Below are 27,845 nucleotides of genomic sequence, written 5' to 3' on the forward strand. Positions count from 1 at the left end.
CTAGAGAGGCCCTTTCACGTTACCTGAAATCCATTGTTGGTTTTCTTGGGTGTAAGTGGAGGGGTATTCTGTTATTCGCAATCTGCAACATCAACGCTTTTTGTCACTACGTCCTACACACAGGTGTTCGACCGATATATCGGCCGATGCTTGCGTTTTTTACGTGTATCGGCATCGGCCGATGGGCGGTTGTTACGTTCGCCAATAGTTTTTTTGGGAGGGCAGATCCGGTCGCCTACCGGCCCCGGCCCCGGCCCCGGCCCCGCTCTCTCCGGAACCATTTACCCAGCGCCGTCGCGGTGCCTCTGCCCTAGGCTGCCACGCTGCACGCCCGCGGGGTACCCAACTCTCCCTTCTCCTCCGGAGAGCGGGAGGGGGATTCGATGTCTCCCACCCCGCTCTGCCGCCGCCGTCGCTCCTCCTACGACTTCTCGCTGGCTCCGGCATGCTTAGTCTTGGATCGCGGTGGATGGAGCACCCGGTTGGTTTGTGTCTTTCTCTTTTTTCTCCAAACCCTTTGCCTCGTGGAAATTTACTTTTTGATCTCAGGGGGAGAGGGGCGGCGCAGCGCCGCCGACGGCCGGGCGCGAGGCTCGTGGTTGCTGTTTTCCGCATCCTCCACGTCCTCGCGCTCTCTCTGCTCGTCGGCTGGCTCTTCTCCCCCCGTACCCTCCTTCTTTTCCCCATCTCTTCTCTTCTTTTACCCCTCTCTGCTTCGGCAGGCTGGAACTGGACTTTTTGAGTCTCCGCGCTGACCACGCCGCAGGCTTTGCGCAGGGGATCCCGTTGGCGGGCGGACGAGTCCCGGTGCGGTGGGAACTCCCGAGTTGCTCCAGAGTGACGTGAGCCTCGTCTCCCTCTACCCAGGGAGGCGAGCCACGGCCTTGGCCATAACCCCACTTTGACTAAGACCTCAGATCAGACGAGACAACCCGCTGAATTTAATTCTATTTAACTGATTGAAATTGAGGGAGCAAAAGTAGTATCGGCTCCAAATATCAGCTCAAGAAAATCGGCAGTCCGTATCGGTCATCGGCTAAGGCTGATGAAAAAAAATCGGCTGATCCCCACTACACACTGGTGCTTAAAGCACCAATGCAAATCATTTTGTGGACACTGAGTCTAAGAGAGTCGAAGTGAGAGAAACGGATGAAGAAGTGTTACACCCTGACATGAACTTGAGACAACAATGCACTTCCAACTGTGAGAGGAAGGGCTTTTCCATATTTTAAGGAGTTAATAGACTTCTTAAAGTCTATATGTATTCATAACTGTTAGCCATGTCCAGGGCTCCAGACTAACTTTTTACATTGGTTGCACCCAAAATTTTCGCGCCGCCTTTTGTACTCACCTATGTATACACCTATTATGCCTTTTCTTGACAGTTCCCATATACATTGGTAATTTTTTTAACACATTATGTAAATGACTGTCAACAGGAATAAAGGTGCTTTGTCATGAGGATGATTTGGGACCTAAATTTGGTAAATGGTAGCTCTTCTTTGGTGGCATCATAATCAGTGTTATATTTTTTTTAATCATTTCTGACTCCTCATTGCTACGGCTTGCCGCTGCCTGGGGCTGAAACGCTGCAGGGAAGGGGGCTGCTCTGCCGACCACGCACCTGTCAAGCCACAGGTTGTGTTTCTTAGAGACGTGTTTTTTTAACGTTTCAATTTGTTGTATATTAAGGCGTATACACTATGCCTGATTTCTATTTCCCACCAACATTAGGCGAAGAACAATATCAGGGTCAGAGCCCATCAGAGACGAAGGCCCACCCCTACTCTGCCTCTGATTGGCTCAGACCATGGTATTCTTAGAATAGAATAGCTAATTTAGGTGCACCGCTGCGATCAAAGAAAATTTTTAGTTGCAGTTCACAAATTTTTGGTCGCATGTGACCAAAATGCTCGAACTCTAATGAACTCTAAATTTACTCATAGTAAAAAACAGATGAAAATGCTTCATGTTCACTGTCTCTCTGTCGTTTTTTGTCCTTCCCTTCTCCCCCCGTACTCACTGTTATGGTGGTCACATATGTTGATCCAGCTTTATCTGGGTGTTGTGTCTCTGTGGGCCTAGAGACAATCACGTCACGCACAGATACACTCGAATGGAAAATGGTGACGCCTCGCAGTGTTTTAAATGGACCCGAGAGATATAGTACAGGCAGAGGCACTTTACCAATTATCATGCACACACAAGGACACACACATCCACACACTGAAGCAAAGACTGTAAATATGCATACACATATATCCTTGTGCACTGGTGCTGTATGAATCCACTGAAACGCTTTCTCACTTTCTCACTGTCACACACCTATTACGGTATTGAAAGGCTGTTGTCACTCACTCACTCACACACACACACACACGCACACACACACCCTCCTGTGAACGTGTGTGAGGGAAACAGACAGAGAATGGCAGTCCTAACTGCCACTGCTTACTGATGTTTCCTATAGTGACAATAAGTTTGTGTCTGTTTCGTGAGACTGAACTCTGTCGTTTGATGTCACCTCCGCTGGCTGCTGGTACTGGCTGATACTGCTCTGAGGCATAAACACACACGCTACGTTCTATACCTCATCCCTCCACGGTCATCATGGGAGGGGGGGGGTGCGATTAAAAAAGGAAAGATTAACCTCCTTTTAAAAGTGTCTGTATGTATGTGTGGTTGTATACATCTACTGCGCATGCCAAGCTAAATGCTCTTCTCCCTACGCATTGTTGTGTTTCACTTGCTTAACCTCCAACTCCATCTTTGTCACCTCTCATTCCTATTGTAGTTCCTTTTATAAGTGCTCTTTGCCCTTGCATATGCAAAGGTGGTGTGTGTGTGTGTGTGTGTGTGTGTGTGTGTGTGTGTGTGTGTGTGTGTGTGTGTGTGTGTGTGTGTGATGCTCCCTGTTGTTCCTGCTGTAATTTTGCATGCCTCCAGCTTGTTCTAGGTTCCCAGTGTGACTCAGCCTCACATGTCTATTTGTGTGTCCCTGTCTCTCTCTCTCTCTCTCAGTCTTCCGTCCTCCCCACATCTTGCTCTTTGTAACTCTCCCTTGCTTTCTTTGTCAAACAATTTTGTCCCGTATTCTCTCCCACTCTCCTACTCCACCTCTTTTTTTAAACACCTTTCATTTCACATTTTCTTCTCTACCTTCTCTCTCTGTCACTCCATCTTTCTTATGCATTTCCCCTCCTCACGTTCTGCCTTCTTCTCTCTCCCTCTCCCTCTCTCCCCCTCCTACCTCCGTGCCTGCCATCTCTTCTTTCATTTTCTGACTCAACACCTTGCTCTTTGCATGTCTATTTCTGGTCTCTATCTTCCTCTCCCCATGCCAGCATCACCTCCCCCTGGTTGTCATTATCTGTCTCTCTCTCTTCCTCCCTCCTGCCTCTGCCTCTGTTAAGTTACCTTCTATTCCCGAAACCCGTCCCACCCACATTTACATTTGTGCACACGTACATTCTCGCAGACGTACACCTGCACCTACTCGCACACAAAGCTACACAGTTTGACAGGCTCCTCATCAGACCAATCATTTAGTTCTGTATTCTCTTTGCACTTCTGGGAACATGAGGAACATGCTAAAGCAGCCTGTTAAAAGGAAAAGTAACTGCAGTATCAAGACTGGCTTCTTACCTCCCAGACACCCTCTTCTAGGATTTCACTTGATGCTGCCAGAGGTCAGGGAGGCCTATGAAATCATACGCTGAGGCCTGAAACATTTTTGAAACTTGAATATTAAATGATGATATATAATAAATAATACACTTTATTTATATAGCCGTTTTAAAAAGACAGTTAAAAAGGGCTTTACAATAAGCACAACAAATCAATTAGATTTATTAATTAAAGGCTTGGATAAAGTCAGGAAATGTTATCCGGTGGAAGTATGTTTTAAGAAGGGACTTCTCTGATGGCCTGATTTCCTTCCTGACCACAAAGGCTCTGCTCCCTTTAGTATTCAACCCTGTCTGGAACAGTGAGAAGCAAGAAGTCCTCCAACTAATACGACAAACTATGTCGTATGTGGGCGACCATATCGACCGTTTCCTAAAGTCACGCCTCTACCGGTGACGGGAAGTACTTGGCTTCACCAACGCATGTTTAATTAGCTTGTAAAGGCAAGGGTGTTGGTTATGCATGGGTGACATGGCAGACAATCAACACGATTACTTTACAGAGTATAAGGAAATCCATTTTAATACACAAACTTGACAGACTTACCAGGTCCACCACTGACCTCTAACTGGCGTGTACATAACTACAGCAACTCCGCCCTTTAAAACGACCACATGCATCCGCAAAATGCTGTTTCAAAAACGACATAGTTTGTCATATGAGTTGGAGGACAGGCTTGTGAGAAGATCTGCCAAAGGAGCTCAAGCTACACAAAGGTTAATTCCGGGTTAAAAGGTCTAAATTATAATTAGGAGCCATTAAGGGCGTTCAAGGTCATCAGCTTTATCTTTATATCAACCCTAAAACAAAGAGCTAGTGTAAAGAGGCTAAAACAAGGGTAATGAAAGGACTGTTGCAGAAATCATGGGACATAAAACTTGCACCTTGGTTCTATTCCAATTATTTGACGGATGTCATCGCTTCATCATGAGACGTCGATGCTTGCAATATCATCTCATTTTTTATGTAGTGCAGCAACCACAGCTGTAAAAAAAAACAACCAGAAAACTCTTAACATCTCACAGGAACAAGCATCTAACCCTAAAAGTCTTTTGTCATTTGAACTTTGTAGGCGGATAGAAACCTTCCCCCCTGATATGTTTTTCTATCTTGCCGCCCTCTTTTCTATTTAAAACAGTTTTCTTCCTTTCCCCCCTTTTTAACCATAAGCTCATGTTGTTAATAATGATTTCGACTCAGTGCAACTTCCAGACAAACCAAAGCAGATGTCTCTCAGATAACTGCTGTTAAATTATGGCACATTGCATTTTTTGTCATTCGAAACCCAGGCAGGGAACAAACAAGCCTGTGGTAAGATCAGACCATAACGAGCATTTGTGTAAATGCTGCTTCACTTTTGACATTTGTTCTCACTCCATTTGCGATGCTTTTGTTATGCACATTGTTACCATGACCTAATTTATTTGTCACTTGAAGTGAAAGATGCACACACCCCTGCCACCTTCTAACAAAATGGAACAGATGTTCATTGAAAAGCAACTGTGAAATTATAATTTTGATGCTTTTTTTTTGTCATGCAAACCTTGAAAGCTGATTAACAAGAAAGACATTTGTGATATGATTTGCCAGTTACGGGCATTCGCGTCATTGTGTCCACAGTTACACATTTCTAGTCTATTTCTAGACTGGGTTTTTTTCTGATTTTATCTCTGCGCTCTCCCTCCTGTTGACACAGTTTCAACATGCACTGTTGTTTTCTCCATCTCATTCTTGCCTGGTTTCCCAGTGGGGCAATGGACATATTCACTGAACTCCATGAAAATGACTGTTGGATATAGCTGTATGCAGGAAGTGACCTCTCCACCAGTGAGTAAACTGGCTGAGTTTATACCCTCATGAGATCAGCATGTGCAGGTTGAGATGCGACAAACACACAGCTTATGTTTCCTCCTTCAAGTTCGGGTCCCCTACCAGAGGTCTGGGTACCTGAGGGTTCTGCGCAGTATCTTAGCTCCTCCTAGGACTGCTGTCTTATGGACAGCGATCTCAGATGTTGTTCCTGGAATCTGCTGGAGCCACTCTCCCAGTTTGGGGGTTACACTCCGAGTGCTCCGATCACCACTGGCACCACTGTTGCATTCACTTTCCACGTCTTTTCTTGCTCCTCTTTAACCCTTTGGTATATATTTCAAGCTTCTTGTGTTCCTTCTTGATTAGGGCTGGGTATTGTCAAGAACCTCAAAATTCAATTCAGTTCCGATTCTTCAGGTCACAATTTGATTCGCTTTTTGGTTCAAGATCGAACAAATATGCTTCAATATCGATTCAGTGATATGTGTAAATGACAAAATACCTTTTGATAATTTGTTAAATAACAATGTGTGCATTATTGTATTGGTTCAGAACAGAATGATTGATGGATTGAATGATTCATTTGTAGTTATGTACTAAATGTGCACATGTAGATTCAGTGTTTCCTCTAGGCAGGCCGAGGGCAGGCCAATAAAGTTCATGTATATATCTATCTGATAGTCAAATTCCATCAAAGCAGCAATAGGGGCAGAATGTGATAACCAAAGTGCATCAGTGCGCAACATCTGCATGTTAAAGATCTTTACTGGAGGAGCGGTTGCTGATCAACAGACTGACAGTCACACAACCAACAGTGCAGGCTACATTGCCCTAAATTAATGTCCCGCTGCCTGATATGTTTGTCCAGATTCCAGATGCGTCTCGACTTGCAGCTAAAAAACGCCCCACATTTACTGCACGTGTCGTCGCTATCTCTGTTTAAGTAGGCAGACTTTGGCCTGTTTATCACCTCTACTGTTGATGCTGCTGCAGCTTGGGATCGCAACATCGTTCACAACTGCCCTCTTCTGCTGTATGTTGACCACCACGATTTCCGGTTGGTTAGCCATCACCAGTTTATCAGTCCGAATCTAGAAGTCCCACAGGATCTTAGCTCAGTCATGGGGTGGCTTCCATTTTGACCATGGGATTTCCAGCCTATAGTCTGCAGTATGCTAGCCACATGGTTATGGCGTTCCATGTGCGCCGTACCTACCTGTATCTTACACCCCGCTGTCATGTGCTGGACTGTCTCAGGGGTGTCCTTGGGCCCTGTCTGGTACGCCAACAGGAAAAGCGATGAAAGTCGAACATCTGGGGCAGGGACTTTACTGAATGTTCGGACACGTCGTCCTTCACTGTTTAGTCAGTGCATCTCACTTTCTTTCTTTCACTATCCATACTGGAATAACAGTGTGGTTCTGTCACCAGAGCCAAAGGGCTTTTGGTATTATTGCTATTATCCTCCATTCAGAATTGCAGTAGTAAAGAATAAAGTCCCGACAGCAAAGTGGGCTACTGGCTCAGTAGCATTTCCTTGTCAGGCTTGTAGGATGTGGTGGTAAAGCTGCTGTGAAAACGGATTGATTTGATCCAGTGCACAACATTATGGCACCAATATGGTTTTTACACTAAGTTCACCACACAGCGTCGTACATACACAAAAAAATGCCGTTCGTTCATTTTTCCGTGTTCTTGAAAAAGAACATCTGCTGTGCAGGCTTAGAGATGGGATTTCCGAACGGTCTGTGCTGAAATGTGCACATATGAAATGCCCGTGGGACTGTGGTGTACCCAGCTGAGAGCCCACGTGTGAGAAAATAGATATATATGACCTCGATTATAAGCAGTGAGTTCTGCATGAATGGGATGCCATCAAAAACATAGGATCTACAGCAATCATTTGTCTCCAGCAGGAAAAGCTCAGATAAATCCACAGATTTAGCAACTAGCTGTTGGACACAGTGGAGCATTTAGCAGATAAAGAGCCTGATATTTACCTCAGGAGTGTGTGGAGACCAAATCAGAGCTAAAAGAGAGTCAATATTGGTCACAGCGGATGCTAATCTTGCTCCACATCTGCTGGATCTATTGACAGGCAACGTCTTTCTAACAGGTTCACCGTGACAACTCAATGAGAGGATAGTATGTGGATGTACTGTAATATTTAGAGCTTGTTGTGCTGCAGCAAGTGGCAAGAAAATCAAAAAATGCTGCTTTAGACATGTATTTCTTTAAAGGCGTTTGACATGTCACATGATAACACTCACTGTTGGAAAACTAGCAGAAAGTTAGGTCTCACTTAGTTTTGTTCGTTCCAGTGGAAAACTAATTTCCCAAATGCTGACACTGCTCTATTCATTCCATACTTCTAACACTTGTCTGATGTCTGATGCACCCCATCGCTTGAGAAATGGATACACACCGCAGTGTTGGGATGGAAATTGAATACACTGCTCCTTCAGTCTTTTCAGGACAACTGCGTAAAAAAGAAACCCAAAAAAGAAATGTTCAAAGTCTTGACTCAGTGCTGAAGAGAACATGGTCATAGCTAACGTGTTGACGGGCAGAACAGAATTCAAATAGAGTTGTGTTCATAGTGGCTTTTATTGTTAGTGCATATTACTATGGGGAACATAGAGTGACATTTGAGAGGAATAGAGAGAGATAGGAGCTCTTGTGAAAAGATTGAGAGATTTAGGGAAAGGTGGAAACTGGCAGACAGAGAGACAGAACAAGATAGAAGTGGCATGTCGGCTGAAATTGGAAGTGAAGTATCCGCAGCACTTTGAACGCACACGCACAAACAACCACACACACACACACACACACACACACACACACACAACATCACTATCAGACAATCAGGTGGAGAGTGTGTTGAGGAGAGGCGTCTCTCATACAGCCGTGTCCTGTTGACCATCAGAGCTATCTGCCCCCTCCCGATCTCTTTCTTTCTAAAACCGTGTCTCTGTTTAGCCCTCACACATCATTATCCAGAAAGCCCATTGCTTTTTTTCCCCTGAGTCCTTTCTTTTCTTAACAGCCTTTCTTCCTGCCCAAACTCACTTCTCCCCCGCTGCACAGAGTGCGGGAGTTTGGTGTGTCAGAAGCAGGTGCCTGACAGCCAAGCCAGCCAGCTCAAGACAGTTTTCATCCGCTACCGACTGTGCTTTTTCCTTCCCATCCACCCTGGTCTGCTGAGGCCCTAGTCGTCCTGTCATTCTTGGACTTATTTTCCTCTTCCCTCATTCTCCATCTCCCAAAACACCCTTCTTATGCACCTTAACATTTATTTCTCCTCCTTTTTCTTTCAGTTAGTCCTCCCTCCCATCCAGGGTTTCCCCTGCAGCCCTGCAGCCCAGGCTCGTCAGCCAGGGAAGTATTGTCACACCATGCTCGTCTGCTAGGAAATTACTACTTCGCTATGGCCAAATATTTGCCCACACTCCATCTTTCAATATACAGGTGCACACACACTCATGATTGCATGGGCCGCTGAGGACAAAAATGGTGTGTGTTTATGTACGCGGCTCTTGCTTTTTCATGTGCCTTTTTTCATCAAGCATTCATCCGACTAGTTCACCTTTGGGACAGCAGCTCTAATCTCTCAGTTCCTCTTGTTCCCCCTTTTGTTTGGTAGAGATTCTTTCCGCTTGTATCACATTGGTTTGTTGAAGCCACACCTTTTACCTGGATGTTGTCGGCAGTGTTTTCTGACGTTCGACCTATGTGCTCTTACCATGTTTGCTTCCTTTTCCCGGCTGCAATTTTCCATCCACAGTGCATGTATAAGCACAAGCTGTACAATTAAAACTAGAACAGTACAATACATATAAATATCCGGGTTACGCAAGGTCACTTCCTCTTTCTCAAAACTGGCTGGTCGGCCTTCTCAACACATTACTGATACTTAGCCGAACCTTACCTCAGAGGTGAGTTAAGTCTGCATACTATCAGCAAACAATATACTTCTGTATTCATTTATGTGCGGTCTACATTCGTCTCGCCTCACAGCTACAGATCACTGTATCATCCTGCCAAGGTTAAAACAACATTTCGCTTTTTCCCTTCCATCTTTTCATGACATCCTCCTACTTTTATTACCATGTATTCATTACCAGTGCCCTCCACCAGTGACTCAGATCACATCACAAGTACAACATGGGCCCTTGTAATGAAGTCAATGTAAATGAACTGCACTAAATGGTTCTTCAGAAAAGGCTGAAAATGCACTGGAGGTTGAAGATATGCTACAACCCAAGTAAATATGTTACTAAGGTCAATCAAGATGATAAATTCAGTGAGTCATTGCAGCAATTAATCAGCTCTTTCTTTTTGGGCTGTAGATTTTGGTTCAATCAATGTTTTGTTGAATTGCATTATACTGCAATATTTGTCTGTAACTAATTAAGTGTCCTGAATGTAGTTAGTAAAGGCTTATAGTGTAATTGTGCACACTAATGTTCGCTCTTCATCATCATATCATTCGGTATGATTGCTGAATCACATCTACAGATTCTCATCTTCACTTTTACTCTCACGCCATGAGGTGGATTCAACGTGTGCCCTTTTTTTGCAAATAATATATGTAAATTACAAAAAACTATTTTATACAGGGTTTGTTCAGTTTGTAATTTTTTACATTTCATTTTTTTCCAATTTGGAATTACCAGTTTTCTATGCTCTGGTCTGTCACTGCCACATGGCTCCACTGTCGTCCTGTGGGGGAGCAGACATGTGCCTGCTTCCTTCCTGACACATGGGGCACTATTTTCATATAGTCAAATACCGTATGCTGCACTCAAAGCAATTAAGGCCTTCTGGTTATGGTATTTTCATGCGAAGCGCTCAACCAGGACACACTCCGTGGCTCTTTGCAGACACCCAGTCATGAACACACACAGCCCCATGCTTGTCACTGCATCCATACATCTTTTCTGTCCCGTAACAGCCATTAATTCCTCCCTCTCTCCCACTGTTCCATCTCCCCACAGCTAATTGCTCTGCCGCTTTCCCTTCCTTTAAATTCATTGCCTTTCACACCTTCCACCTCTTATCACAGTGACTTGATATTTATCTCTGCACTGTTCTCGCTCTGATCACCTGTTCCCCTCTGTCTGCTCCCAGCTGTGTTTGTGCATCGCAGGCCACGCACTGCGATGAGACGGCTCTAACAGCTGAGACACAACCACCCATCTATCTATGAATCAATCATGCTATCACCTGCTTGTACTTCTGTGTGTGTGCGTGTGATTGTGTGTGTGCGCTCTTCTGTTAATTTAGCATGCCTTTCATTTATCTCAATTTTTCCTCAATACCCTTCATTCATTTCTAGCTCTGTTAGGGTTTGTGGAGTACTTTGGTCTCCTCAGTGTACGGTTTGGTTATGAATATGCATGCAGGTGCATCAGAAGATGCATGCTTGTATGTGAATGTACTGTGTGTGTGTGTGTGTGTGTGTGTGTGTGTGTGTGTGTGTGCGTGTGTGTGTGTGTGTGTGTGTGTGGTTGTGTGTCTGCCTATTGTTGGTTTTGAGTGACTGTAACATGTGTTCCTCCAACTGTTGGAAATAACTGGGAGTGCTGGTATGAGACTAACCATTAAGCCTAAAATGAAGGGAATGAAGGATAAAAATATATGTGTTACTATAACTCAAGTACATAAGGATAGGCAATAAGAGAATAACTTGTTGGTCCGGACTTGCTTTATATTAATATTTGGAAATGTCATTTCATGTTTTAAAAAAGAGTTGACATTTAAGATGAACTTCAAGACTGTGAAGATGCTTTAAATTTACATTTTAGTAATTTGTAGATTTATAGTATTGCAAGAAATCAATACTGAGGAATAACACAGTCAAATTATAGTGCACATACTGTACAAAATGTGTGTCAACTTGGAATGATTAGGTTAAGGAAGAAGAATTAGTAGAAATATTAATTTAAGTGTTTGCAAGGTCATTAAGTGCATTCAGGTGTAGTCATTACTGGCATATGTATTTTACGTTACTGCTTCTTCTTTATTCTTTAGATGAGGAACCAGATGAGAAGTGGATTTTGTGGAACTATAGGGACACTATGGTTGTTACCTCCCCATCATGGATGACAACAGGGTTCTTACACTGTGAATGGGGCAACAGGTGAGATTGACGAATGAAACCTGGCTGCTGTGTTAAAAGCACGGTTTTCCAACTGGAAATCAGTTTGTTGACTAAAAGTTGTCTTGTTCTGGGCAGCAACTAGAAGTTCTCCAAAGTAGACAAACTGTTTTCAAACTGTCACTGTTTTAGTTTCTGTCTTGCAAATTCAGCAAGGCAAAAGCACAAAGACAAGGTAAGAGGAATAGGTGCAAAACTGAGAAGGAGCCGCAACATCCAAGTGCTTTGATCCATTTATGTGACAGTCTGGCTCACATTAAAAATGGAACGAAGTGACAGCCAACAAATCACCACCACTTTTGTGTGTTTTACATGATTAGATGACGGAGCGGGTATTAAATCAAAACCGAGCTCGCCTTGCAAACTCACTGGCTTAAAGCAACTAATTTTTCTATACTTCCACTATGTAATAATTTAATTCAACATATTTGATAGCAGGTATAATTACACTATTCCCAGCTGATGATGCTTGGTCTTGGTGAGAAGATAAATAAGATGGCGCATAAGAAACGTGGACAGAGAGTAGCTGGTACAATGATGCATGTAATAATATGATAAGAGTGTGCGTGTGTGCGTGCGTGCGTGCGTGCAAGACAGGTGGTTGGTGTGGAGTAAGGAATATAGCATTTGTGAGTGAGCAGAAGAAAGAGACATAATGTTAATTTTATAGTGATGATAAATATAATATGTAAAAAAAAATGATATGTGCCCCGTACCAGTCCCAGTGTCATGGTTCTGCCCCAATGAACTCTGAAGACCATGAACTTTAGTTTTCTAGTGGACTTTTATTTATTTTCCATCCTTGTGTATCTCTATCAAGTTACTTTTGTCATCCCTTGTTTTTTTTTTGTATTTAGTTTTCTATTTCCTGTTTTACTTTGTTGCCCCTTTCCTCGTGCTGCATCACTTCCTTTTCCTGTCTTGTTTCTGTTCACTTCCTGTGTCTCCTGCCCCTGGGATTGTCTGCACCTGTTCCCAATGTGTTCTACCTGTGTTCAATTTGCCCCGCCCACCTTGGGTGTGTTAAGTCTCTGTGCTCCCAGTCCTCTGGGTCAGTTCGTCCTGATTGTTCCCTGTTTGCTACCTGTGATGTTTGAAGTTCCGTTCCATCCGTGGTGACTGTGATTATTCCTCCAATCTGTTCCTGTGATGTCTCTCGTGCTCGTTCCCAGTGAGTTTGGTTTTTGATCGTGGATTTCTTTTGTTTGTCTACCTGAAAGACTAAGTCTGTTTTTGTTTGGTTTAATTAAAAATAGTTTTCTTTTGCACCCTGCATTTGGGTCCTGCTCCTTGATACATCACGCCCAGACCATATGGGAGGCAGTCTGTCCACTCAGGTGAGACATTCTTTGTTTCTTAGTTTTCGTGGTTTGTTTATTTATTAAGAGGTAGGGGGTGTGTATGTGTGTGATGCACTTGTGTGCGCGAGTGTATGTCCGGTTCAAAATCTATAGGGATCCTGGTGTTTTTGTGATGGCAGATTTGTGTGTGTGAATGAAGGAGTGGATGTTTGTTGTGGACAGGCAAAAAGAGACGATGAGTGTAATCGATGCGGGAAATTGATAAATGAGGGTACGGATGATTGGATTCCAGATTATGTCAAAATTTGTGTTTTGTTGTTTTGTTTTTATTGAGGCGGATAGATTTCCCAATGTTGTGTATTACAGTAAATTAGTAGAGTTTCTCCAAAGAGCAATATCAATTGTGTTCCGCGATTTGTCCGAGAGATAAATTAATCATTGTTTACTTCAGTCCATATTATTTGTAAAATATAAAAACGTAGCATATAGATACTAATGCATTTCAGTATATTACATTTTAGTTTTTTCCACCCATGGTCACCCTGCATTCCCCCCTCAATTACTTCATCTTTCTACAGATTGGAGTTGACCGTGTAAAATGTTTGAGAAATAGTCCGAAACTTTAACAACGTCCCCATCTCTGAGTCATTTCTGTCTGCCACCAAGGTAGCTTTTCATATAACTGAATCAGAAACATAAAATGTCGAGCCTCCACCCCGTGCAACCACATCACTTTATCATTTGCGTCATGCTGAATCGCTTTCCCTTGTTATGTCTGTGAAGTGGAAATAGCATGAACTTCAAATGTTTTTTAATCCAGCTTTCATGCTATTATTGTCACTCATATCACTGCTTTCTTTAGTTGAGAACTTGGAGGGAAGTTCAAACTTTTGTGCGGTTGATAGAAGCAGAAAGTATGAGGAGACGGTTTTCTTTATTGTCATGCATTTCATTGTTTCCATGTGTTGTGTGTCTTTGATTCCATCAGTGGGTTTGTCGAAGTCTGCATGCTGTGGGTGCACAAGAAAGCCATGTTAAGACTTCTCTGCCTTTACTCTTCCCTCAGCATCGGCTGCTCTTTTCGCATGGCTCTCACGACGGGTTCACATCTCGCAGCGGCGCTACAGACAGAACTTCATTTGTTTTTTATTTAATAATGAGTGTCGTATTGTATATTATGAACTTAAAAAATCTACAGACTCAAACAAGAGCCTACAAAGCCCCTCCAGATCTGGAGTGTAGAGTACTAGGCAGGGAGGAATTTTGGATCCACACTTCAAGCATCGCACTAAAACTATAGCGAGTGGGTTTGCCGCTGGTAAGAGAACACAAAGGCCAAGTTAATGAGCTAATACACAGGAGCTGCCATAATCATAATTATGACAAAAAAAGGAAAGTTCCCTTCCGAAAGGTGTGCTATGAGTAACCTAGGTGGCTTGAACCGCCTGTAGTCCTGGCCCGTCTGCTCATTATGTTGCCTGCTTTGTATAAGACCGACCTCAGAGGCTGGATCCTCCTATGGTGCTCAAGCGAAAACATTACTAAGCGCAGCATGAAGACGATGAGTTAAAATCACCGTCACACGTGACCTGGGTTTGTGGAGAAACGCACCATTTATGCTTTGAATGTTTTGATGTTTTTTCTCACCGCTGCCACTAAATTACTAAACTGCAAACTATTGCTGATAGCACCTGCAAGCACACCACGGGTTGAGAATAATATATAACTTTTCTGCTGCCTATTTGTTCAACAAACTGAAATCCCTTTCTTGGCAGGCACCAAACGCAGTTTGAACTTTGTAATGCATCGAACCCTTTTATTCAGGACACTGTTTTACCTGCACTATGTGGACTCTGAGAACAAAACCTGGGCTTCTTTTGAAGATAAGCAGCCAAAGGGCTGGTGCTACGCTGCCAAGTGAGTAACCGTCTGGCCTTGTGTACCTGACCTCAGGTGGTGTACGTGTGTGTGTGCGCACCTGACACCATATACAACCTGCCAGACACCTGCTGCCAGGATTGCCCCCCACTTCGCCTCCATACTCAGTTTCATGACCTTTATGCATGTGTATGTTTGCGCATGTAACTCTTTGTTGATGCTAAATCAGACACTATTCGGTCAATGCATTATGTTGCATGAGGACAGTGAGACACGTCTCTGTTCCACCCTCCTCTCTCACTTCGTCCTGTCATCCCTGCCTCCCCCTCATCCTTTCATCCATCTCACTCTTCCCCTTCATCCTTTATCTCTTTCTCTCTCCTGTCTTGCTTTCATCCCCCTCCTCCCCTCTCATCCTTCATGTCTCATCCCACTGTCCGCTCATCCTTTCATCTGTTTCCTCCTCTGTCAGTTTAGTGACTTTACCGGCTGCTTATCAGGGACCGTTTTTGCCATAAAAAGTGGACAAAACATCACTTTTAAAAACCCAGCAAGCCACAGTTTCTGCAGGCAAGCTGCACCAGGTTCCTCAAATTGAAATGGAACTTGCACATTTGATGTGATAAAATCTACACAACTCTATACCCTCTGCTCACTAATATTGTGAGTAATCTGTAGTCCAACATAGGTGCTATTAAAAACACAAAGGTAATTGCTGTTTAACAATTTTGATTAAAAAAAACATGACTTGGGGGGGTTTGAGTTGGGATTAATGCTCACGTTATTGTTTCGGCGGCGGTTGTAGCTGTATTTATTGCTCATTCAGGAGTAGTGAGATAGGATCACACAGGCAAACTGCCTGCCTGATATCATCTATTCCACGACGCTGAATTTCTGTTTGAAATTCCAATACTATATCACATTTCTGGATCGGAATCTATCTGTTGCGTTTTTAATGGCAGTATGGGTCAGGACCCAGTGCTGCAAGTCCTGGGAACCAAGTGGCCTCACTGTCAACATGCAAGCCCTTATTCTTCTTGAGTCTGTGTGGATGTGTACAGACGTGTCCCACACTCTCCTGTTAGCTGTATTGCACCAGTTGGAGTGTACAAAGTACACCATTATGGTGTTTTTGGCCGCTATTAGCGCTATGAGGCGTTTACTGAGCGGGTTCCCTTATTGTTCTTATGATGCTTGAGGACACATTCACACGTGTGATTATGTGGACGGCACAATTCACATCTTGTCACTATCGACAGATGGTGATGATAGCATGCCCTCAAATATATCAATGTGCCAACAAAAGAAGTACAAACGAAGACTACTTTGATGGATGGAAGCTGAATTCGAAAGTGCATGGTTGATAAAGTCAGATTAGTCATTTTGCAGATTACTGCTAATATTACTACTAGTAACTTCTGAAAGAGGTTGTGTAATGTATGATTATGTAGCTCTCTAGCACAGGGGTTTGGATCAGTCAGTTTTGAGTGTTTGCAAGAGTCAGTTTTGAAAAGAACTGCTCACAGCAAAGATTGTCCCGAACAGAGATGCACACTTGAGTGCATCCTCAAGATGTACACACAGTTTATGAAGCTTGAGCTGAGGCAGCGCTGTTGTACTTCGCTCTGTGCTCGTTGTCGCTTCGCAGCTCAGTGATTTCATATTGTAGGCAGTAAGGCACATCAGCTGGTTCCACATTAAAGGGGCTTAACAAATGTGTTCCATTCCTTTTGTTTCATTTTCATCTCCTGAAACCTCTCACCAAATGCCCGAAGGAGCGCGCTCACACAGCACATTCAGATGTCATTACACGTTTTTGTTCTTGCAGAGTAAGAAAACGCACACACGTTTCCCAGTTGCACTTGTCACAGCATGCATGGCTTGCGAAAAGACAGCACTTCCTCCTTCGTATTAAACAGTGATGGTGGCAGTGATCCCACGCACAAAAATGGCTAGTTGGGCTGTATTTTCTATGTCCCTTGTTTTCGTTGTTTCTGCAGGCCAGATATTGTGCCATATCAGTAATCCACTCTGCGACAGTTCTTCAAGACAAACTGACCCTTCATTTTACGTCATTCAGTTCTAGCAGCTCCACAGCAGCCACTGTGCAGCCACACAGGTGTCAGCTTCTTAACTTTTGGCTCGCTCACCATAAAACTTGCCTGCACAACGTTGTCTCTGTCAGAATAAGGTCTTGTGAGAGCTGCTTGTTGGGCACCAAACTCTACCAAAAAGTGTCCATATTCTGGCCATTTCGACATTCTTCATGTTAATTTATATACAACTCCGGAGGCCGAAGATCCTCCACCTCTGCTGTCAAGGGAGCACTCTATATTCTAGGAAAGGAATCCAGCTGATGTCATTAATTGCTTACTGAGATAAAAATAAGAATATATATATGTTAACATCTTTGAGAATGGGCAATGACCAGGAAGGGGGATCAACCATTCTTTATTATATTTGTATCTTGTGAGTACCCCAACTAAATGGGCATGCAATGCTAAATTGGAATAACCCTTTAAAGTGTTTTTGTAAGTAGTATTAGATAATTAAATCTATAGATGCATACATGCACAGGCCAGCACGCGTTTCTCACCGGTCAGATAAATATAACTCGGCACAAGCCATCCTCACTCGCCACGTGACTAGCATCCATGTAAACGTGAATGGATACAGGTGTTGCACGTGCTACTTCTTTTTGGATGTGTGTGCAAGAGAGCATCCATCTCCATCCAACCGCACTGAGGCTCTGAATATCCTCCGTCTCGGCGTCACTGCAATTAGAGGAAAAGTGATGCGTTGCTCCAAGGCGCCGCAATTAGGCTGAGTAACGTCAGTCCTGGACAGCTCTGATGAAGGGCTATTAGAGAGCAAGGGATGATGGAGGCTCTCAACCCCCCCTCCCCCCACACCCCACCCCACCCACCTATACCACCATCACCATCATCAGCATCCGTCACCACAACCCCGGTCGCATGGCTCTGCACCCTCCTCCAGTATTTCTTCATCCATCACCATTACCCACCAAACTTTCCCAGGCAACAACACTGAGAAAGAGTCATTCTAACCTGGCAGCTCTTTCCCCGCCATTTCTCCCTCCTCTTCTGCATCTGTCTCATTTCCTGCCACGGATTCATATATATTTCGTGATAAGTGCTCTCCATGAATCTTACACCTGCTCTCTCTCTCTTTCTCACTGTGCCTTTTCCAGCTTTCTATCCTTCATCCACTCTCCTTCCTTCTGTTCATCTGCACGTCTATTCATCTTCCTCTCTCCAGCCTCTCCGAGTGCTTCACTCTGCCTCGTCCTTCCGTTTTTTCCCCTCAGAGCCATGCACCTCTTTTAATAGCTCAATTCCTCTTTTTTCCCTTTATCTTCTCCAATTTGATGCATCTCACCTGGCTTGAATCATTTTGCCTGTATCAATCCATCACCTCCATGCTTTTACTCTCTCACCTGTTTTGATACCTTAGTCTCAAGCCTCTATTTGTCTCTAAAAATTAATATTTTTGAGTGTCTTATAGGAAATCTCACTCTTAGAGATTCATAGTATTATTTTAAATGAGAGAGAATAGATGCATGGTGTATATTGGTTCGTTTTAGAGAATTGTCGTAAGTCTTTTGGTATTTATCATAGCTCCTCAACAGACCAAACAGCAACATAATGTCCGTTGCCAATACACTTGTGATGATTTAGTTGGTGATATACGTGCTTTACGAGAAAAGAAATGCAAAAGAAGAAGAAAAAAGGTAAAAGCATAACATGGCCACTTAAATCTTCTCTTTTGCATTTCAATCCACACTCTTCTGATTAAGCCATGTGCACTATTGTACTGTAGCCATGAATTCAGATTTGTTACTCTACTATTCATGACGTTGCATATAAAGTCAGGGCTCTGAAAGTTCTCCAGTACAATTTGTCATTGCTGTATAATCTGTGATAGAAATCAATATTTTAGCTTTTCATCTCAACTGCTGTGGTCTCACAGGCATCCCTTATGTTTGTATATAAAGATAAAGAGCTTTGGGCTCTAATCATGATGATGAGGATGATGGTTATAATCAACATTATTTTTTACTACTACCACTATCAGGGTTGGTAGTAATAGCAGTATATAAACAGAGAATATAAACAGGCAGCCACAGCTTTGTTAATTGGGAATAATTACACAAGTATAATTTTTTTAAAGAGTTTCATAACACTCTCAGCTGCATCCTACTAAAATCCTTATTGTAATATTCCTTTATTACATTGCAATTGCTCCCTTTTGTCCCGAAAACTCATTATTTAGTACAAAACAGGCAATTTTAACCTTGTGATAGTGTCTGAATTAATTAAAAGAGGTACATGTTCATTTTAGTCATCTCTCTGTTTTCTATATCTCTCCTTATTTTACTCTATTCCACCTATACTGTTTCACTGCCTCTGTGCATTTCACCATGGTTACACCCAGTAATGTCCTTGTTCCTCCTATCTGACATTTTATCCTCTTCCATCACCCTTTGCCATCCGCCTTTCCATCTCGCCACACTGGAATTACCCTGATTATGATTATAGCCGTGATGATAATGATAACCACTGCAAAATTGCACTCTCTCGTATCCAACACCCAAGAGATTATGACTGACTGAATGGCTGCCTGCAAATGTTTCCCCCGTCTCATTTTTCTGCTTGCACCAATCTCTCCTTTGTTTCTTTCGTCCTCTTCTTCTCTTTTTTTTGGGGGGGGGGGGTTATTTGGCTTTTTTGTACTTTCCTTGCTCTCTCGACTCATTTTTCTCCCCCTCTCCCCCTCACCTCTTGTCTCATTTCAGTCTTTTTCAATTTTCTGGCAGTCTTTCATCTCTGTTGTTGTGCTCCTTTCAACCTTTCCTTGTCCATCTTACCTCCGCCACTTGTCCCCGGCGCTCTCCTCTCTCGCTCGTGGTTTTCAGCCCTTATTTGTTCTCGTCTCCCTCTCGCCACTCTTCTGCCTGCCTATTCTACTGCCACAAAGGAACAAGATAGATTTGCTTTTTAGCCGTATTGCATTCAGGAAATAATTACAGAGTTGCTTTGCCTCTTGAAATATATGAAGTGGACAACATGAAATAGCTGTATTAGTCTCCTTCATCTTCCATCTACATATGCATTTCCTGTTCTTTCTTTTCTTTCAGAACATGAAATATCTATGAATCACATTGTCGGGGATTTGGAACATAAAAAAAGATGCAGAAAACCTGTATAGACCCGTCCTCTCCCAGATCAGGCAGATCTACAGTTCATGATCAACCAAAAACTCAAAGACTTTAAGGAGCTGAAGCCCATAGGAGAGATTCTGACTCGGGCCAGTTTAGAACTGTATTATGCTGTTACAGCTCAATTTCTTCCCACTCCCGCCAAGATACAACACCTCCCTAACCTCAGGGATACAGTATCTCACACAGGAACACATGATGATGGATGAGATGGTCACAGTTATCGACTGTAAACACATTCTGGACGGGGCCACAAAAATTTGTTCCAAGAAAACAGAATGCACTCGATTACAGTAATCTTGACAATTTGAGCTCAGTCCAATCCCAGTCATTTTTTGTGAGATTACAAAATCACAAAAATATCTTATATAATATACTCCATTTCAGTAATTACTGAAATGGAGTATATTATATAAAATAGTTTTTCCAAAAGGATTTTTGAACTCAAGTCTGCCCTAGCCTGTATCAGTATATTACTACTATCCCAGACTTTATTAGGGTAGTTATTTTCCTTAGCTTTGCAGTTCCCAATTCACTAATTTCAGCTGATTTTTTTTTTTAGGTTCAAACTTCTGAAACAGTCATCAGGAAACCATGTCTCAATAAATATATCTGCTTGTAGCCATTTAAAACCCAGGATCACGTTGTTTTTACTCCCTGTATAATTAAGTAATTGTAGTTTTCAATAGTGTGATATTAGGGCTCACACAGAACCTTGGGGCTTTTTGAAAGAATAAAAGCAACAACATTTGATTTCAATTCAGTTGTTTTCTATTTCATCATAGGTTAATTAAATGATTCCTTGTTCTGTGGCGGCAGTGTATTGTTTGGAGACTCTTAACCTGACACAGTCTTCACTTCTTCGATTCATTAAACCATTGCAGAGAAAAAGTTGTATATAACAAGGAACTGAATGTAACCGTGTCTATTTAAGTAAGGTATTTACTTTGATATGCACAGTGGTTGAGATGATGGCTAGATGTCAGAAGACACAACTGTGTGTGTGTGTGTGTGTGTGTGTGTGTGTGTGTGTGTGTGTGTGTGTGTGTGTGTGTGTGTGTGTGTGTGTGTGTGTGTGTGTGTGTGTGTGTGTGTGTGTGTGTGTGTGTGTGTGTGTGTGTGTGTGTGTGTGTGTGTGTGTGTGTGTGTGTGTGTGTGTGTGTGTGTGACCTCCTCCAACTCCTTTTGGGTGATTCAGGGTCTTCACCCATCACCAGACTTCATCATGACTTCCTCAGGTAACCTGCATCTCTCTTTCTCTCTCGTCTTTCTTTTACATGTGTTAGTGCTTCTTGCACTCACTTTTCGCACCAGATGTTTGATTATTATCAACTGGAAATTTGAATATTATCAATACTTTGTAAGCACTACAGTTCAGCTCACCCTTGCTTGTAATCTCCTTGGAATGATTCACTCTATAAGCACAAACACATCTTAATCTTAATATGAGCATGATATTCATCTGAGGTTTTTCATGCATAACAGTGTTATTGACCAATATGTAGAGAAGATATCAGCTAACTGCGCTGACATTTTCATGGAAAATCCTTTGGATCCTTTTGAAACCTAAGGACGCGATTGAAATCCATTGCAGAACTTATTAAATTTTGATCACCATTAAAGCTTACATTGTCATGACCAAAGCAATGGCAATAAAGAGGCAGACTCTATATAGTAACTGTCTTTTCCTTGTTTTTACAATTCACCAGTTCCTTTTTGGAAAGCTTTTTCTGTGTAAGAGAAAAAAAAGGGGTCACACCGGATTCGGTATAGCACAAAGAAGCCCATAATACTGTCAGATTCAGTGTATGTTAATACAATGTGTCCAGCTGCACCTGGTTGGATCTGGTCACTGGAGAGATGAGGGGTCACTTCAACACAGCTCTCACTTTAACTGAACACAGGCTGTTTTTGAATCTTAATATTTCTGTTGCATTCAAATTCCGTACTGAATGTTATTCTTGCAGAGACAATAATGTGTCTGAGAATAGCTTCCTATTATCAACTAGAAAGATGATTATCAATTTTTGAAAATGTCAGATTGTTTTTCAAGCGGGAATATGAATGTTTTTCCTCCTCGAGTGTGTTATTCTGGTTTATTAATATCCCCAAACCACCAAACAGACTAATCTAGCTATGCATGTGCCTGCTGTTCTCAAACCATCCAAATCGTCGAAGGGCTGTACAGGTGTTTTTGCATGCTTGGTAAAAGCTTGCAGAATCACGTATATGGTCAGTTTCCCTTATTTCATGATGGACAAATAATTATTATTTCTTTGGCTGTTTTATAGACACTGTCGTTATCCTCCTGTTTTTTGTTTTTTTTTGTCATTTGTTTTTGGTTGTGTGATAGTAGTGACTTAGCTTTTCATTCTAATTTGTTATTTGTGAGTTAATTAAAGCTATTTAGGCACAATATTTTATCTCACTGGCATTTTATTGATAGCATCTCTCCCCTCTGTTTTCATTGTCATATTATTTTAAAAATTCCAGTTAAATGCTAATGTTGTGCAAATAAACTTCGAGCCGCAAGATCTTGATTCAAAAAGAAACCAACTTCATCAGCCTGAATCAGAAACAAGGTTGCAACGAAGAGACGATCTTTACTGGTGTGAAACAGTGAAATCCAAAAGTGATTCCTACACAGATCAGTTGGAAAAACATAACTGTGGTGTGTGCAGTTTACTGATTTCTTGTTTCATGACTTTATTTACTTACATATACAGTAATTCACCTATATCTATGATATATTATACTATATTGTACTCCCTATAATACATTTGAATGTAGTTCTGTGTAAATATGCAACATTGTAGATTTTACCACATCAATGTTCTGACCCATGAGTACACATTGCAGCATTATCACTTGATTACTCATTTGTCATTACTAGTACATTATTACATGAGTACACAGTTTTCATTACTAGTATATTATTACATGAGCACCCTTTTTTCATTACTACATTTATATGTGATTACTTAATAGTCATTGCTACATTATTCCATGGGCAAGGTGAAAACAATGCCAGCCAAGTTGACATAGCTGATAACAACATTGGGGCATACCTCAAAGAACATGGGCATTGTTGTTTTGAGTGTACTGGATGATCTTTGGTTTATGATTTGATTTCAGGGATTTCAGTGATGTGGGGGCCTTTTGCGGGGCTCACTCTTCTACTTCACGGCAGCTGGCCCGACAAACAACCGCCAGTATTTGCCACATTTATTACTAAAGATAATATAGATAATAATATAGTAAAGATGGCCTCACACAAAAGATGATGGATTGGGAGGGACTGTGATTTAATAATCATTTTAAGAGTCGATCGATGGCATTATCTTAACTTACAGATTGATGAATAAAGCAGGAGAGATGGATGTTTATATGTATGTATGTATTTGTGTGTGTGTGTGTCGGTGACAGTGTTTTGTGTGTCAGGGGATTCCCTGAGTGTGTCTCATGTTTGGGGACCTGATGGACATAAGGAAAGAAATTCAAGGAAAACTCAGGTGAAGGACTACAACCTGACACTACAGTGCTCATGAGCCTAGTTAACTCTTCCAAGACGCCATCACGACACACACACGCACACCTCATACACGTCTAAAAGAACACGCAGTGCATAATTCCCCCGACGGATCAACTCACACCGTCAATTCCACTCGTCAAACTCTGTCCAGTCAATCCCGTACATTACAACTATCAATATAAGAGGTCCTCATCTGCTGCCCTCTGATGGGTCTGTGCTGCGTTCACTCTGTTTGCCAGTTTTATGATTCAGGCCCAGTTTGAAACTCCTTTGAAAAGCACAGCATGAGGTGCAACTAAAAGCTGCCCTGTAACTGAGAGAGAAGGCGGCTCAGTACCAGGCTACGCTCTCTACACACTGCTGTCAATGTGCCACTTCACCACACGCCAATGCCAATCAATAGCAGCACATTACTGTAGAAACAACGTGGTTCAGCACTCCACTAATGGCTTTCGTATATAGTGCTTCTGTGTTTTACATTTAGTTTGAACATTATTGTCTGCGTGGGTATTGTGGATTCATGTAGGTGTGAATGGATTTCCATTTACAAATGACAAACTAATCAGATGCTCCACTGATGAAGGATTTTTGCAGTTAATCAGAATTGTATGAATTCAGATTTTATCGCGTGCAAATTAATAATCTAGGTTTTTTTTCTTGCTTTTTCTAGGTGTTCATTCTGCACAAGGAAAAGCTTTTCCCTCCCACAGGCTGTGAATGTGAACGTACACTTTTACAGAGACCCACTCTCACACAACAGCCCCATTCCCTTCACAAAGGGAATTGTGCAATCTCAAGTTAGTATGGTCTTTTAATATAATTAGTGCTGTGCCTCTGAGCACTAGCTTACTTGTGCAATAATCTCTGTGTGAATGTATACTGTCAGAGTACAAATGTAACTGTGGTGAAATGACAGGAAATTGCCTTGTATCCTTGTGATGTTATCAAGAGTCCTCCGACAGTTGTGCAGGCAGATTTTAAAAAAAAAATGTTTATGTTGTTGTCCATGCATGTGGGCTGTGAATGAGTTCCAGTTGTATTTTGTGCCCTTTAAGTATTCAGTCTCCAATCACAGTGTGGCTGCGTCCCATCTGAGGTCCAGTTGTGCCAGGGGGAAGTTACCAAAAAGTACAGCAAGCATGAATTTAAACGAGGTGAGGTCGCGCACACACACACACGTACTATGTGAGGCACGCACATTCACTGACTATATGTAAGGACGTGACTATATCTGATGCCTCCTGCTAAGGAAACCACCGTAACCATGAAGAAATTAAAACAAGGATTACTGGAACCAAAGAAAGAAATGAATAAGATTAGATTAAACCACGAGCTCGTATAGCCTCCATCAGTCTTCTGTTACAGACCATAGCTCCTCTCGCACACTCTTCATGCTGCTGCTGCTGCTTCACGACATCATTAACTGCAGTAGTTCTCTCAACAATGAGTAGAATTATCAAAATCACAATAAAGCAGAGGAACGGAGACTGTTTTGTCTCCGATTCTGTAGGAGAAGTTCATTTCGCACATAATTGCAGTGAATTATATTGCTGTGACTGTCTGGACATTAAATATTAATTGTCTCAGACTGCCGCCCTTATGTTGCTGATCCCCACTAAACGGGACACTTTACACAGTCGCCATTTGTCACAATAATTTGCTGTCATCTCATATTTGTTCGCCTGCTTAAAGTCGCCCCCCTTCTATCTGCATCTTTGTTTAGGACTCCGATATCGACAGAGACATTTTGAATGTGAAGGCAGAGGTAATTCTTATTTATTAATCTGGTTCAATCAAGCTTTCTGTCTTCTTTCAACTTTCATTTATCCAGTAAAGGTTGACTGAGCACCTAGCCACACAGGGCCAGAGGGGGCATTACGTTGACCTAAGCAGAATCTTACGTTAAGACCCCCACCCCCTAGGTGCCTCAAATACCTACTGTAAGTGTTTGATCATACCTTTTGGAGCGCACCTTTTGTACATCTCACACACCCATTAGTATTGACCTGCCAGCATGTTCACATATTGTGTTTTTGTATGATTGCATTTGACATAATATATATAAAAAATAACCTATTGATCTTTCTTGAGAGACATTTCTAGCCGTCTAGTGGACACAGGGGCTCTGAGCAGGTGCTTAGTTCAGTTATGCTGAGAACTTTGCATCCAAACTTTTCTACTGTTAGTGATGACAAACTCTGCTAGGGCAGTCGAAGATGAAGTGCCTTCCTCAAAAACTCAACACCATAGTATATGCAGCAAGAGCGAACTGTGTCCTCCAAACACCTCAAATAGATTTTTTTTCTCTAGTCAGAAAGGTCCTTGAAAGACCTGCTCTGCAGATACTGGACACAATTTATAGTTAATGACTCTCTTAATGATTTACTGAAAAACAGGATAAAGAAGCTTGGGTCCTGCTTTAATGACCTTAATTACCATTTTGATGTATCACCTCTGCCTTTGTACTGTTAGTCCCTGTCATCCTCTTCACTCAGCTCCATTAAAGTGACTTTTCTGTCCTTGTCTTTGGGAGGGAGTCAAGAAGAAGTTTTTTGTCTTCATTCTTAATTGAATACTTCAAAAAATCTCACTGGGGACACAATATTTTATTCCAAATATTTGCTCCTCCAGAATATCAAGATTTAAATTCTGTGTTAATTGAAAGTGATAATTTATTGGACAAACATTTAATCAAGGTTTTAGATTTTCTCACTTGACCAGTTTTTGTTTCTTTCATCCCTATAACTGAATTTATGTGGCAGATCGACTCTCCAATAGTGTGATTTTCCAATTCCTTTTCATTTGGATAACCATGGAAATTGTTAATTCATACAGATATTAAGTCAGAGCAGAGAGGTTGGCAATTGTGGTCAGTTTTATGTTTGAATGAACAAAGTGACAAAGGCAAGGTGTGTGTGTGTGTGTGTGTGTGTGTGTGTGTGTGTGTGTGTGTGTGTGTGTGTGTGTGTGTGTGTGTGTGTGTGTGTGTGTGTGTGTGTGTGTGTGTGTGTGTGTGTGTGTGTGTGTGTGTGTGTGTGTGTGTGTGTGTGTGTGTGTGTGTGTGTGTGTGTGTGTGTGTGTGTGTGCGCGTGCGTGCAGCATACAGGTATAGTACAGACTACATAGTAATTTTAGAAGAGAAACTTCTTTGCAGATAACATTTTGTACAAGACAAAGGCAGATTTCCAGTGTGACTTCAATTATTTCATATAGCCTTTATTTAACAGCTTTCCCAGAGATCCTTAAAGTAAAAGCAGTAAACCATACAGAGTGATGAAAGTTAATAGTCAGTGACAGGTGTGACTCATCTTGATGTGGTGAGTAACTTATGATCGGTCAACATGTTTCACTGCCAAGGCTTCGACACGGCAGATGATGCATTTTTCTCCCATCAGCACCATCAGTGCGGGTACAGTCTGAGAGCTTGAAATAATTGAACTTACTGGCTGACTGAAGACTTGTTGTACGTGTTTCTATTTTTCATTTTAATTCATATAACATGAAGCTGTTGTCTGTCGACCTGGAGGTATTACGATGCTCTGTCGGGGTCTGCCAGGAAAGACGGTGTGTTGGAAACTCCTTGTTAAGCTACGTGATGAAACGAGTCAGGAACAACCTCCACAGTGTGCGCCTCCGGTAGGAGGCATTCTGACATTGTTTCCTGCAGCACACTGTGTCCTATATCAGCTGGTACACGATATTTTCCTGGCTCCCCTTCCTTTCTCCTCTCCCCTCTTATCTTCTCCGCTCTTTGACAATCCGTGTTCTCGCTTGTTTCACACTGTTCTGACCCGTAGTCCTCAATAAGTACATTAACACAGACGAATAGCCCTGCGTGTTCAACCATAATCAGAGCAGAAAATTTCATCTGCTAATGTGTTTGGCTTGGTACTCACTGTGCACACACCTACTTCCCAGCCGTCGACACACAAGTTTATGAAAAAAAGCACAGTGTGAATCACATTGCCATGCTTCGAGGCTGAAGAGCCTCAGCACTTAACTGCACACTTCAGCTTCTCTCTAGCAGCTGTGTGTAAATTGGTGCCGGAAATGCAGGTACATGTCTGATTTGTTTTTTTTATAATATCGTAAAAAAAACAAAAAAACTTATTCTGTTAAAGAACTTTGTTTCAGCATAGTTCAGACCATTAGGGTCTGCTGAGTAGAACACAGAACACAAAAGCCCACACACCTCCGCAGTTGTTTTCCTCAGATGGTTGAATGACGTTTGCCACA

General features: G+C 42.2%; 1 long non-coding RNA gene across 2 annotated transcripts in view; it reads left to right on the forward strand.

Annotated features, from left to right (window-relative positions):
• Positions 1–27,845, forward strand: part of LOC124849821 — a 137,671-nt gene that overhangs the window by 94,607 nt on the left and 15,219 nt on the right. For both annotated transcript variants that reach the window (XR_007030395.1, XR_007030396.1), the window contains exons 16-20: positions 11,533–11,641; positions 12,968–12,996; positions 24,280–24,406; positions 24,665–24,763; positions 25,441–25,549. This is a non-coding gene — a long non-coding RNA (uncharacterized LOC124849821). The remainder of the gene's footprint in view (positions 1–11,532; positions 11,642–12,967; positions 12,997–24,279; positions 24,407–24,664; positions 24,764–25,440; positions 25,550–27,845) is intronic.

The sequence above is a fragment of the Scophthalmus maximus genome, chromosome 2 (assembly GCF_022379125.1).
Source record: "Scophthalmus maximus strain ysfricsl-2021 chromosome 2, ASM2237912v1, whole genome shotgun sequence".
Taxonomy (NCBI): Eukaryota; Metazoa; Chordata; class Actinopteri; order Pleuronectiformes; family Scophthalmidae; genus Scophthalmus; species Scophthalmus maximus.